Source organism: Cyprinodon tularosa, unplaced genomic scaffold (assembly GCF_016077235.1).
Source record: "Cyprinodon tularosa strain WSP-4 unplaced genomic scaffold, ASM1607723v1 ctg79, whole genome shotgun sequence".
Taxonomy (NCBI): domain Eukaryota; kingdom Metazoa; phylum Chordata; class Actinopteri; order Cyprinodontiformes; family Cyprinodontidae; genus Cyprinodon; species Cyprinodon tularosa.
Genome location: NW_024039551.1, coordinates 635,078 through 650,682, shown reverse-complemented (window position 1 = coordinate 650,682; position 15,605 = coordinate 635,078). Strand labels below are relative to the sequence as shown.

Sequence of the window (15,605 nt, the reverse complement as noted above, 5' to 3'; positions counted from 1 at the left end):
GGGAAATAAGTGGAGGGATTAAGTGTTCTGGTGGGGGGTGGTGTAGGGGTGGTGGGGGGTGGTGTCCACCAACTGAAATAGCAACTGGAAGTGATGGGCAGACAGATATGGAGCAAAGCTGAACAGTTGGACTCTGTAAGTTAACGTAAGAACAAATAGTAAAAGAGAAAAGGGATAATTTCCTCCATCTTTACACCGAAAGACTTTATCAATGTAGATCGTTGGTCTACAAAAAAAAAAACATACTTTTTTGACAGTAAAGGATCAAACTGTGTGGAAGCGTCTGTCTGATCTTACATCTCTATTAGGTGACTGCACCAAGCAACATCTGGAGTTTCATCGTGGAAATCCCATCAGTCTTCCTGAAACCAGGTTTGTTATTCACGGTTTTGGCTGCTTGACCTTCACAGCTGTGTTTATAAGGAGCATGCCATATTCAGATGGTCCACAGATGTTTTTAGATGTTTAGCCCAACTAAGGTAAAAGGTGTGAAGAGTTTAATCACAGAATCAGGGCCTGTTTATGTTTTAATTCTGTGAAATCTAGAAAAATATGACGAGGAGAGCAAATACTACAGAAGGAAATACTTTTTGTTAGTCTCACAGATATGGAGATGTGTTGGAGAGTTTTTGAGCATGCAGTCCTGAACTCTGCGATTGTGGAAAGCAAAGTGGGGTGAACTTAGAGTCCTGCTGCCTATCAGGGCTTTCTGTCTGACGAGAACCAGATCAGAAATAGGAATGTGTCTAGGCACTTACTACTCCTGTGAAAACGGCAAAGCGTTATGATTTAGTGACGGTTTTGAACATAATTGCTATCATTCTGTCCTGCATGTTTTCAAGAGTCACTTTGGTTTATCTTAACAGGCTTTCTAAAGCTGTAGAGAAGGTCTGAGATGCTGTGATGTCTATAAATTTGAATGCTTTATCACCTTTACTGACTCCTCTGAAAAAGGCTACACAAAACGTCTGGACATTAACTCAATTCAGTTTATTTCTATAAAGCCAATTCACAACACATGTCATCTCAAGGCTACTTTACACAGACAATTAAATCAGATCAAAAAGTCAGTGTTAAAAGAATATATTAAAAGAGAAACTAGCTGATTGCATCCAGTAATTGAGTTTGCATGAAGATATAATTGCTTGGATATTGTTTTTTATTTTACAACAATCCCTCACACTGAGCATGTAAGCAGGCCAAAATGGCGGCGCCCCTGGCGGCAGCGGCTGGCATACAGCTCCGACCAACTTGCGGAGATTTTCATAAAAATATACCGCCAAACCCGCTGCAAACTGCTTATCTACCTAGCAGATCATCACTGGACCGCCAGCGCCTGCTGGAGTTACGATCATGCAGTGTATTTGGACTTGTAACCACCACTACGCTCGACTGTTTACGTGACTCCGGAGTGCTCCGGGATCAAGCCCCGGAGGCCTGCGATGCAGCGGACCCGTCGAGCGGCTCACGCTGGAGGAGAGCCAAGCGAAAGCGGTGCAGCCGGCCGAGGAAACGCGGCTGTCGCGGAGGTTTAGCAGCCAAGCTAAAGGCTAACCCCCACAGACCATCGCTTCCATCCATCCTGCTCTCCAACGTACGTTCACTGGATAACAAAACTGACCATCTTCAACTCGAGCTCTCAGCAAAGAGGGAGTTTAGGGACTGTTGCGCTCTCATTCTGACAGAGACGTGGCTCACATCATCAACCCCGGACAACGCCATTAGCCTGGAGGGGCTAGCTACTTTCCGCGCCGACAGAAACAAAGAACTCAGCGGTAAGAGCCGAGGAGGCGGACTCTGTGTTTACATCAATAACAACTGGTGTAAAAATGCTAGAATAGTCTCAAGTTTTTGCTCTCCGGACATAGAGCTTCTGACTGTTAGCTGCAGACCCTTTTACCTGCCCAGAGAGTTCACTGTTGTTACCATCACAGCGGTGTATGTCCCCCCCAGCGCTGATACAAAGGAGGCCATGAGTGTTCTCTATCGGACTGTCTCTGAGCTGCAATCTACACACACAGAGGGCGTTTTCATCATTGCTGGAGATTTTAATCAGGCGAATATGAAAACTGTTCTCCCTCATTTTTATCAACACGTGGATTTTGCTACTCGTGGAGAGAACACTCTGGACTTAGTTTATACAAACATAAAAGACGCATTCAGAGCAGCCCCCCGCCCCCACATCGGCTCCTCAGACCACCTTTCTGTGATGCTAATTCCTGCATACAGACCCCTGCTGATCAGAGCAAAACCTACAGTGAAGCAGGTGAGGGTCTGGACGGAGGGGGCCATGGATGCACTCCAGGACTGCTTTGAATGCTCTGAATGGGACATGTTCAAATCAGCAGCAACATATGACAACAAGATCAATGTTGATGAGTACGCCATGACTGTTTCAGCCTACATCAACCACTGCATCGAGGACGTCAGCACAACAAAGACCATCACCACCCGAGCCAACCAACGGCCCTGGATGACTGAGGAGGTCCGCCACGCGCTAAAAGCACGGAACTCAGCCTTCAAGTCTGGTGACAAGGAGGCACTGAGGACAGCTAGAGCCACCCTGAACCGTGCCATCAGGTTAGCAAAGCGGAACCATAACCAGAAAATCCAGCATCTGTTCCACGACGCCAACAACACCAGGAGCATGTGGCAAGGCATACGGGCGATCACAGACTACAACACGCCCCCTGCCCCGGTAGATGAAGTTGATGCTGACTTCCTAAACGGACTAAATAACTTCTTTGGGAGGTTTGAGGCACTAAATCGCACTCCAGCAGTGAAGGCTGTCCCACATCAGGAAGAGGAGGTTCTCTGCCTTGACACAGCCGACGTGTGGAAGACTCTGAGGAGGGTCAACCCGCGGAAGGCCCCAGGTCCCGACAACATACCTGGGCGGGTGCTCAAGGAGTGTGCAGGTCAGCTAGCTGGTGTCCTCACGGACATTTTTAACACCTCGCTGGAGCAAGCCACAGTGCCAGCATGCTTCAAGTCTGCCTCCATCATCCCAGTGCCAAAGAAACCTCAAGTCACCTGCTACAACGACTACCGGCCCGTCGCACTGACTCCCATCATGATGAAGTGCTTTGAAAGGCTGGTAAAGGAACACATCGTCTCCAGTCTCCCCCCAACACTCGACCCGTTCCAGTTTGCCTACCGGCGAAACCGCTCCACTGAGGACGCCATCTCCTCTGCTCTTCACCTGAGCCTGGCCCACCTGGAGGAGAAGAACACCCACGTGCGGATGCTGTTCCTGGACTTCAGTTCAGCGTTTAACACCATCATCCCACAGCACCTGGTGGGAAAGCTGGAACATCTGGGCTTCAACACACCCCTTCGAAACTGGCTGCTGGACTTCCTCACCAACAGACCTCAGTCAGTCCGGGTCGGTCAGAACACCTCTGATGTCATCACCCTCAGCACGGGCTCCCCTCAGGGCTGCGTCCTGAGCCCCCTGCTGTTCACCCTGATGACATATGACTGCGTCCCCAGGTTCACCACCAATCACATCGTGAAGTTTGCGGACGACACCACGGTGGTGGGCCTCATCAGGGACGACAACGACCGGGACTACAGAGAGGAGGTGGAGCAGCTGGTGGACTGGTGCAGTGAAAACAGTCTGATCCTGAACGTGGAGAAGACGAAGGAGATCATCGTCGACTTCAGGAAAAACCGCCCCCACCATGCTCCACTGCTCATCAACAGCTCAGCTGTGGAGGTGGTCAGCAGCACAAAGTTCCTGGGGGTGCACATCACGGACAACCTCACCTGGACTGTAAACACTTCATCTCTAGTGAAGAGGGCACAGAAGCGCTTGTACTTTCTGCGGAGGATGAGGAGAGCCCGCCTGCCCCCGCCCATCCTCACAACCTTCTACAGAAGCACCATAGAGAGCGTTCTGACCAGCTGTCTCTCTCTGTGGTGTGGAGGCTGCAGAGCTTCTGACTGGAAGAATGTGAGGAGGGTGGTGAGGACAGCGGAAGGAATCATTGGGGCTCCTCTTCCCTCCATTAAGGACATTTCATCACAGCGCTGTGTGTCCCGAGCCCGTAATATCATCAAAGACCCCTCACACCCCCACCATGGACTGTTCTCCCTGCTGCCCTCTGGAAAGAGGTTCCGCAGCATCCGCTGCAGATCCACCAGGTTGTGCAACAGCTTCTTCCCCACTGCCATCAGACTGTTGAACCTTTGATCCACAATCCGAACTCTGCACCTATTGCACATTATCGGGCATCAAATGCTGCTGAACTTTTAACTTTTAGCCCTTTAAATTGTTCATCTCATTGTATTTTTCAATAACGCATTTTTTGCACAAATGCCATTTTGCACTGAACCACTGCAACTTGCACACTGTCTCTTATCCTCTGCACTGTTCACACTTTGACCACTGCTGCACTTTTTGTATTTTTCTATAACTCGTGCCATTGTGAAATATCAATGCAACGTTCATAAGCTGTATGTAACGCAATTTCGTTCTGTATGCACCCTGTGCATACAAAATGACAAATAAAGAAGTCTAAGTCTAAGTCTAAGTAACCAGCAACAGTGGAGAGGAAAAACCTTATTTTAATAGGAAGGAACCTCCAGTGGAATCAGAACCAGGCTCAGTGTGAGACTGCCAAGGCCGACTGTGATTTCAAGGAGGGATGGGAGACACTAAAGAAGAACATTAAAGCACTAGTCCGGAAATACTCTCTATGGTAGGAAAGGTAACGGTAAACTAGCTCCACAGCTGGCCCCTGTTTGAATCCTCGCTTATGTAAGAGCGCAACTGTAACTATCCAAAATCAGTTTGTGAGTGAGTGTGTGAATGACTGAATGTTGTGTAAAACACTTTGGTCATGTCTCCTGACTTAAAAAAGCACTCTACAAGTACAGCGCATTTACCATTTATGTCTAATTTTTCTTCCTCCCCAAAACTCTATATACAACCTATAAGATGAATTCAGCACAGAGACTTATAACAGTGACGGAGTGATAAAAATTATTGTACTCCTACTCATCGTCTTCCACTTCACCATGAACCAAGTTGGGGGGCAACTGTCTCAGCAGAAACTCTGAGACTTCCATTTCACTAGAAACCCCCTCCATCTGCTGGGGGAAGACCGAGGCGCTCCAGGCCAGCTGACAGTAGTCCCTCCGCATATCCTGGCACTGCATGAAAAGTGGGATTTTCGTCAATATGCGGCACTGTAGATTGTCGTGGAACTTCAGGTTAGCGGCAGTTTACGACAATTTGCAGGCTTCGCCGAAAACTCCCGTAAATTGTCAGAAATTGACGTGGACTTTCTTAGGCAGTGTTCCCCCCATGCCTCCCCCCCATGGAATTCTAGGGGAGGCTTTAACATGTAAATGAACATGCTGTGAGCTATACAAATGCAAACCAGGGTTGCAGGGGGGGTTTTACCCCAAGTGACATTTTTCTGAAAGGTAAGAATACAAAGAGATCAGGCTCAGTATAGCCTCTTACATTTTAGCTTGAATTGATTTATTTAATTAAAGTATAGAGACCAAAACAGATCTTTAGCTGACAGAACAATACATTTAGAGCAGTAATTATAAAAAAAAAAAAATTGCATTTAAGATAAAAAATAAAATGTTGTCTGTCAATATGCTCAATTCACAATTACTTAAGTGGAAAAGTTTCAAGAAATGAGTCTGAGATGATTCACTTTATAACATAGCGCATTATCCTGTTGGAAGTAGCCATGAGAAGATTGGTACACTGTGGTCATAAGGTCCGGCCAGGTCAAGATCCGCAATTGCAATCGCACCAAACAGGAAAAAGAACATCGACAAATTCCGGTTCGTAAAATTAAAATATAGCAGCAACAGATCGGTGACTAGAAATTATAGCACAATTCTTATATATATATAAAAAAAAAAAAACTAACACCTTTTATTTAAATGATTGGATCCAAACTATTGGTTATTCACCAACGAGGAAGCAGATTTCTCATCTCCATCAAAATATTTATTTTATACCGAGGGACTTAAACTTTAATCAAATCCATTCAAAAGAAACTTCTTATTACACGAATGAAAAGAGATGCTGAGTTTGGAAGTAGTGAACAAGTTCATTCAAAAAAAGCAGTTTTGAATTATCCTTATCCCCGTTACAAAAATCTACAAAAATATATATATATATATTTGGGCAGAAACTGAACATATGCTGGATGATGGTGGGATTTTTTTAATATATCATATTAAATTAAGCGCTCACAGGGTTCATACAGGAATGAGTGACTCTAATTTAATGCTATTTTAATGCTATTTGAAATGATTTTAATGCCATCAACAAGAACCATGTACACAAGTTATTAGTGTACATGAAATATGAAGGAGCTGTAAGCAGAGTTCCATGACTCCTGTATGTATGTAAACACACACACACACATATATACGTATATATATATCCTCTAGCTTTTTCTCCGCCTGGAGCGATATAACATATCTGACGAAATTGTTTTTATAAGCATTTTTTATTAAAGAATTATAAATACTTCGATAAACATATTTAAATAATTTTAGTGCCAATTAAGGCCTTGATTTAAATAAAAAAAAAAAAGAATGATTTTTTAATTATTTTTATTGATCCGCGGAAACTCTGGTTCATCTCGCGCATGCTCTGTACGATCTCCAATAAACTCAGAGCGGCGCGGCTGGATCCACAGTGGAGGATGGATGCTTTGCTTTGTGCAGGCGGTCTGGAGCGGAGAATGGGGGATTTCGGGGTAAAACTCCTCTTGGACACGATGGCGACTCTGCATCGAACAAGACGAACTCAAAGAAGAGATGCTAGCGGTAAATATATGTTCGATTACTGCCTGCTAAGCTAAAAGAAGCCTAGCCTAAGCTACGGCTAATAGCGGCTAATAGTAGCCTTGCAAGAACAAGCTTTATTAAAGTGCATTTTTTGTGATTCACAGGAAGCAGTACGCCGTCTTAACAACTCGGAGACTAATTGCAGGCGCTATGAACCGGAGCAAGGGTAAGATTTAAAGAATATGCTTTCATTCTGCGGTAAAAGGCAATGGATACGGATGGATACCGATCATAGCTGTACATTTTGTTTTCACAGACCTCCTATTTGCTCGGAGACATACAGCAAGTCCAGATTTGCACGATGTTGATAAAGACGACATTGTGTGTAAGTGACTTGTTTTAATGTTTTCTCCTTCCTTGTTACTGTGACTTGCGTTTGATTTTTTATTTATACCACTCTCATTTAATTGTTTTCCAGCTGCCTGTAAGACGTATTATGAGACGGTACGCAGGAGCTTCAGATATACGCAGCCAGCCAACATGCTGCGTGCGGAGGCTGCCAAGCAATCTGCTCAGAGTCGGGCCAGAAGAAAGAGGGTAAGACTTTATTTGGTGACTATATTTCAGGTGCATTGATAGATGTGTTGTGTCCATACGCAGTGCGCTGATTCATTGTTTTTTTTTCAGCTGCTGAAAGCGAGGCAGAGTGTGCTAGCAGATGAGAAAGTGGAACTCTGGAAGTCCGCCTTCCTCGGCGATGTCTCTGGATGGATTGTACGGTGGCCGCCATTTCGTAGGCCGGATCTCACTGAACTCTGTGTTAAGCTGCAGTCCCGGTTAGAAGCGATGCCGAAGTACAGGGCCACGCACAGTAGGCGTCTGCACATCGGACCTGCCTCGGAGGGAATGCTGCCAGTTACCTCCAACCCCGAGGAAGCAAACGGACCGTTCACGGACTTTTAATTTTTAGAAACGCATGTGTTTGGATACGCGTTGTATATAGTTGTGTGTGTGTGTGTGTGTTTCAATAAAGCTCTTTCTTTGCATAAACAGCTTCCTGGCAAATGTTCATTTCCTGTATAAATTCATTCATGTCCTTGAGGTAGCATAATAATTGTGTAGTAGTGTAGGATAACATAAATACACACCATATGAATGAATAAATATATGAATGAATATATATATATATATATATATATATATATTAGTGCTGTCAATCGATTAAATTTTTTAATCGCGATTAATCGCATCAATGCCTGAGTTAACTCGCGATTAATCGCATTTTAATCGCACATTTTTTTCCTGATTGAAAATCATTTAAATACTCTCGATGACATACAAAAAAATACATACAGGCTAGGTTTGTGCCAATGTTCTTTTTTTAAAATGAAAACAGGTCACAGATACTGATTTATGCCATAGAAACATATGGCAAGAAGATGGGGAGGCATGTAGCAAAAAATAACAAATATGTAGGCAAAAAAAAGGCCCTGAAAACAGGCTGATGTAAAAGACAGTCTTTACAGTTAATACAGTCTTTTGAACAAAGACAAGCATTTTACCCTACCGCTATAAAATGCAGTAGAGTTAACATTAGATGTTAATTAACCAAGGTAATAATGAACAATTTTCAATCAATACATCAAAATCAATAGACCGACATTACTAGATGAAGGTAGTCTATGCTCTAGAAAGTTACTTTTCAGCCTCTTAACAAAAATGAGAACACACACACACCCACTCACCCACACACAGACACACCCACCCACACACACACACACGCGATACTGACCTGTTGCGTACACAGACGGCAAGAGGGCTGCTACGAGATTCCATTTCACCTCAGTAATCAGTTTTCTCAGCGTATTTCAGGTTGCTACTAGTTACCAGACACTCAACTTGTTTGTTGGTGGTGGGGCTTAAAGAAAAGGCACTAGCGTCACCCAGTGTATGAGCGTCTTTTTCCCTTGAGGAGCTCCGCTCTAGAAGCCTATGAGAAATGCATAGACTGGGGGAAAATAGCCCCGCCTTCCCGCAGGCTGCAGCGGGATGTACTTGGAAAAATTGTACCATAAAACCACATAGCGTTAATCTCACGTTAAAAAAATTATCGCCGTTAAAATGGCCTCGCGTTAACGCGTTAATAACGCGATAATTTTGACAGCACTAATATATATATATATATATATATATATATATATATATATATATATATATATATATATATATGAATAAATATATATATGTAAATTTATATGTAAATATATATATATATGCGAACCAATCACGAGCGACTTTACTTGTTTAAAAAGAAGTGGTTCCGTCCAATACTCAGTAAGAAAATTAAAGCCTGGCGTGGCCACGTGTGGTTTTGCTGCCAATCACGAGCGATTTTACTTGTTTGAGAATAGTGGTTTCAGCCAATACTGAGTAGTCTCAGACCTGGCCAGCCGCGCGGGTTTGCTGCATTCATATGCTAATTAGGGCCATTAGTACAGCTGATCGCTCTCCACATACGTCATGGTACGTTTCCGACAATTTGTGGCACGACAAACGCGGACAAGCACGGGTTGCAAATTGTCGGAAACTGATGAAAATCAGGCAGATCTGCGGGAGTTTACGGGGGTTTACGGGGACGAAAATCTCACTTTTCATGCAGTGTGGGTCATTAATTGAGCCTCCTCCTGGTGGAACTTGCCTGAAATACATCCCAATGGAGGCATCTGGGGGGTCTTCCGAAAAAAGATTTTTTAGCTACCTCAGCTGACTCCTCTCAATGAGGAAGAGAATCGACTGTACTTCAGGATTCTCCCGGCTCACCAAGCTCCTCAGCCTCATCTCTAAGCCAGAGCCCAGCTACCCTGCAGAGAAAGCTCATATCACCCCCTTGTATCCAGGGGCTTGCTCTTTCAGTCATAATCTAGATTTCATGACCATAGGGGAAGGTAGGAACGTACACTGATCTTCAGAACATTTGCTTTTTGCTCAGCTCTCCGTTCACCACAACAGACTGCTGCAGGCATCATCCCCATTATAGCAACAATCGCACCAATCCATCTATCCCTCTCCTACTGCATTCTCCCCTTATTTGAGAACAGGAGCCCAAGACATTTAAACTCTTTAACTTGAGGCAGGTATTCTCCTCCAACCTGAAGAAGACAACCTAACTTTTAAAGTAAAAAAACACTGGTCTTAGACTTGGGGGAGATGATTCTCATCCTGGCTGCTTCGCACTTGGCTGAAAACTGCCCCAGTACGTGCTGTAGTTCTTGGCAAGAGGGAGCCAACAGAATCACGTCATCTGCAAAAGGCCAGGATGAAATTCAGTGGTCGCCAAACCAGAACCTTCCTGCCCTTGGCTGAGTATAGAAATTAAATTAAATTAAATGAAATCCTGTCCATGAAACCTAGAAACAAGAGCCATGACAAATGGCAGCCCTGATGGAGTTTATCATTCATTGGGAACACATCTGACTTAATGGCAGCAATGTGGACCAAACTGGTTAGCTTGTTCAGCGACCAGATGGTTCCTAGTAAAAAGCCCCTTACTCTGTAGTCCCTGTGCACCCCCCACAGGTTATCATGGAGGGCAAGTTTGAATGTCTTTTCCTGATCCATAAAACACATGTAGACTGGTTGGGCTACATCCCATGTATCCTTAACCATCCTGCAGAGAGTATAGATCTGGTCCAGAGTTTCACAGTCAGGACAAAAAGCAGACCACTATTCCTGAAACCGCTCCAGTACCCTGAAATAGGCCTTCTTCAGATGGCTGAGAAGTGTGATCCCCTATATTTGGAACAAATTCTCCAGTCCCCCTTATATTCTAAAAAAATTTGGGTCAAAAATGACCCAATTTGGGTAGTTTCCCTACACATCGCCAGTTGAATATTGAACAGAACAAACACTGAATTAATTTAGCCCAACAATTTGGGTTGGTTGCATTATTAAAACAATTGGGTTATTCAAACAACTCAACTGGGTTAATAAAATCTAATCAAGGGCTCACGTTGACAGCACTGCTGGGTAGTTTAAATCCAGCAAGTTGGGCTGTTAATATATGATTATATTTTTACGTATTATATCATATTATAATATATGGGCAGTTTATGGTTGAACATGCCCGACCATAATCCCAAGGTCTGGGTAGTCAAAAAAACAACAACACAACATTATAGAATTTACAAAACAACAGCTTATAACAGAAAAAACCTAGCAAATTGGGTTCTCAGAATATCCAATTTAATGACAATAGCACAATTAATTTAGACAACACGTTCAACCTAGCAGCTGGGTTAAAAAAACAACCCAGCATTTCTTAGAGCATACATTCTAAAAAATGTTGAATTAAAACAATCCAATTTGGGTAGTTTCCCAACCCAGCACTGGTTAAATACTGGACAGAACACTCACTGGTTTAATTTAACTTTAACCCAAGAGTTTGGGTTGGTTCCCTTAGTGCAGCAATTGTATTAATTGCGTCATTGGTTGGCTTGTGGGGGATCCTATGTCATGAAGCAGGACAGAAGGACCCAGTATTCAAAGTGAGACAGACAGTGGGATAATTCAAAGCGTATATATTTAAAACAGAGCCGGCTGTGGATCTTGTACTCAGAGGCCAGAGCATCCATGACTGGAAACTCTGTTGGAGAAAAACACAGATTAGTGACCATTAAAATCTGAGAGAGGATGTTTATCCATATGAATCACTAACCTGTTTTAACAGTTTTGTCCATCTCCATAGAACGAGGTAGGATCCAGCGGGCGGGCCAGCAAGGAGATGCAGTGGGTGCCGCCCAGAGCGTCCCTGACACTGCAGCCAGGTCAGGGAAACAGATCAGAACAGGAAGACTCAAAGGTCCAGGAGTCTGAAGCCCTGTCAGGGCTGGTTCACGGTTCCCGAAGTCCAAGGGGCTCAGACAGAACGTTCAGATGGGAACAAGCAGGCTCAGTGGTTGAGAGGCAGAACAGGTCAGGTTATCAGGAACACTGTGGAACGCCAAAAACCACTCTCCCCACTGAGCCAAGACAGGAACAGGACACACTCAGTGGATAAGAGGCAGATCAGGATCATGAAATCAGAAACACTATGGAACCCTCTCTCCACTGGCCCCCAAGAACGAGAACATGAACTAGAGCATCAGCAATGATCTCATCCTCAATAATCTGGCACTGATAGCTAGGATTGAACCGTAAAAATAGAAGCAGCATCAGGTGGATTAGATGAGCAGTAATGAACAACTGGGCAGAGTTAACAGGTGAATAGAGTAAGCAATTAGGCCAGCCATCAGTGCCAAGATCATGACATCCTAAGGTAGCAAGCAGGTGTGGTAAGGCCAACAATGATTGTGTTATCAAAGGAATGTAACATTCAACAGAAATACAAAAAAGCGGTGTGTTATAGAATGTGGTGGTCCAGTCTGGTCTGACCTTTGTTATCTGGTTCAGCTGTTGGATAATTTAAAAAGTAAATTAAGTTCTAAATTAGAACCTTATTTTCACTACGCCACGGTTATTGACTATTTTAAATGTAAAAGTGCAAAATATGCAAAGTAAAGCTTTCTAAATAGCATTCTTAAGCTGACTAAAGTTAATCAAGGACTGTTAAAAGTAAGAGCTGGTTATACTCCCACAGCAGTGTATCGCTGTGAGCTTTTCGCAGATGTGACGTAGACATTTTTGACTTATGCTCAATATTGAAGAATTGTCTGTACTATGTTATTCCACGCCCCAATGCAAGAGGGACAATCAGGAACTAGCTGTGTGTCTAGATACGGCCGAGGCAGTGAGGAAGTGGGGGCAAGTTTGTGTGACAACGGAGGGACATGGGGGCGAAAAAGAGCGGGTATCCAGGTGGAAAAAGGGTCCCAGCGTTCTCGCAAACCTGGCTCTTCTAGCTGACCCAACCTAACAAGTAGTTTTCCGCAATGGCTGTCATACAAACAAAACAAGCCGGTAAGGTACCAAACAGGAAATACGCATGAATAGAGAGGATGTTAATTTGACCAATCAGAGGCCTCCTGTCTGCAGCCCTGTAAGCGGTCACCTACAATTTGGGAGAGGTGCAGCAAGTGTCTACAGACACCTACAAAGACAACCTAGTTGCAGTGTTGTAGTACTCGAGATCAGTCTTGGTCTCGAGACCGGTCTCGAGACCATTTTTTGATGGTCTTGGTCTCGTCTCGGACTTGACCGCATTTGGTCTCGGTCTTGTCTCTGTCTCGGGCGCTGAGGACTCGGCATTTTATTTCAAGACCGGTCAAGACCACAACTGTGGAAATAACGCTAATCATCAGAATATTATCAGTTTCTTTAAGATCCTTCTTTTTATTGGATGCTGTCACGCTCACCCCCTTTCACCTGCACGCGGGCTGCAGCACTTCGATAGAAAGTCACAAGTGGTTGTCTGAGAACGGGATAAGATATCGGCCAAATCATCGGTTATAAAATTCGGCTATTTAAATCACAAAGAATATATTTGTAAAGCAACATTGAGAAAAAAGCATACAGCGCAATGTAAGTTCTGCAGTGCTTCACTATCAAAGATGGTAGGTATAAAAGTTATATAGTTTTTTTTGTTTTTTTTTACATATTTAAGTCATTATGTTGTGACAGTATGTTATGAGTCCGACAAGCTGTGAAAATATTGAGCACTTCTGCCTTTTCTCCATGTTCCCAGTGCTAACTAGAGAAATACACTGCTTGGTCAAAAACAAACCATCTGATCCAGCAACACGGTCTTAGAACTGACAAAAGTCAGTCAGGCTTTTGAGCACTTTTTATTTCAGTGGGGTTTGTATTTCTGCAGATGTCAGTAGTAGCTCAGGGAGGAAGTGAAAGAGATCAATCTATTTTTTTCAAAAAATTATCTGTCTCATAACATGTTTTCACAACTTGGTGACAGATATAGATTTATTTAAGAAAAGTTATATAATATAGCTTTAATCTGTATATGAGAGAGAAACAAGATAAATTATTGGCATTTTTTCAGTTTTACACATTTGCACATTGTTTTAAAATAGGACATTTAAAAACAACATAAATGTATGTGCTGTTCATGAAAGGCAGAGAAAATACTATTGTAAAATGTTTCACATTTTATTGTCACATACTGGCGCTGGTCTTGGTCTTGACTTGGTCTTGGTCTTGACTTGGTCTCGGACCCTAAAAGTCTTGGTCTTGTCTTGGTCTCGGGTTAGGTGGTCTTGACCACAACACTGCCTTGTCTATAAATCAGCCTTAACAGCGAAGCATCTTTCAGTCGTTGTAATATAGCTATCTATTTTTGATATATCTAAGAAAATGTTTTGATCCCGATGCTAACCACTAACAACCTCAGAAAATGGAGCTCTTTGTAGCTCTCTATCACAGTTTTGTAGTTACATCAAAAATAAATATTTCTCAAATAAAGTCAATTGTTAAAACTAATGAAATTTCTTTAAAGTTAGATAAACTAGCATAGGCTTGAGATTGTAGGCGTTATTATGTGCAGCGCACCTTCCTTTAACTTTTCCATCTTTGGGACATATTGAGTAAAGTTTCAGATGACATTTCAGGGTCTTAGAAATATATCCAGGGGCTTAATCATTTCTAATTTAATCAATTATTTTTTTCACCAATTCACTCTTTTTTATTTATGTCTTCATTTTATCTTAAATATTTCAGTTGAAGTTAAGTGCTTTCAGTAATCAGGGCATGATTAAAACTATGGTTCATGAAAGGACTCCCAGTTTCTGTTTTTGTCTGTGCTGTAACTTTTTGTTTGTCTGAACCATATGTCCCAAATTAATGAATCCAGGCAGTAAACTGAGGCTCTTCACCCTGTCACTGCTTCTTGTCACAGTAGGATTGGCCTAAAACTCTTTCTCTCAGCCTCCCTCTCCATCTCTTATGCTCTGCTCACTGGGTCGCTCCCCTCTGTTCTCTCTGTTTTTGCGCTAGTGTCCCAGTTATAAAATTGCTTACATCCTATTCAGTCTGGGGCTGGATACAAATTTCCCATAGGGTATGTACCAATATGCAGAGAGCACACTTCGACAGATGCCATCAGAGAACAAGCATATGAATTACCAGGCAGCCTGCCATCTTTGAGTTCAGACAGAATGGCATTAATACCTGATTACGATCCAAACAACAACACAACAACAACATGAAAGCCAAAGCAACTGGGAGCAGGTAAAGGTTTCATCATTTATATATTAGTGGATTAACTAACAAAGACTTTTCCACCCCCCCTCAAAAGTTAAAATGTCACAGAAGCTGCCAGCATTCAGAGGACATTTGGGGAAAAAAATGAAAAGGAAAGAAGATAACAGGAAAAACTTGGGTTAAGTTGTCAGCAAATTGGGTTCCAATAAATTAAATATTCATAACTGCTGACCATAACTAATTCAAAGGCTTTGGGATATTCATGACTTTAATTAAAGAAAACATGGTTCCTTGACTACAAATAGAGGTAAATACTGTAATTATGTAATTACCTGAAACATGAGGCTGAAGTATGATTGCAGTTATTAATCCATTATTAAATACCAGAAACTGAAAATGTATTTTCAAATCCTGTTACTAAGTGGAGATTTAAAACTAAAGTTCAAACATCCAATTGTAAATACCTTTCCTAATCCCATTGTATTTTCTTTTCAACTTCCTTTTTCAAATCCTTCATGAAATTGCATTTTCTCTTTACTTTAGTCTCTCCATTTACCTTTTCAGTGACCCTTCTGGTCCCTGAGAGCACTGGAAACCAGTTTAACCAATAACAGTTACTGCACAGATGCAACCAGCTCCCTCATTGGTCATTTTGTTAATGAAATGTGACAGTCTAACCAATGAGGGAG

The 15,605-nt window shown here is 42.8% G+C and overlaps 1 protein-coding gene across 1 annotated transcript in view; it reads left to right on the top strand.

The window, feature by feature from the left end:
* Nucleotides 1–290: 290 nt before the first annotated feature.
* Nucleotides 291–15,605, top strand: part of ednraa (endothelin receptor type Aa) — a 50,018-nt gene continuing 34,703 nt past the window's right edge. Inside the window, exon 1 of the mRNA XM_038271064.1 lies at nucleotides 291–372. The gene's annotated coding sequence lies outside the window, so the exon portion shown is untranslated. The remainder of the gene's footprint in view (nucleotides 373–15,605) is intronic.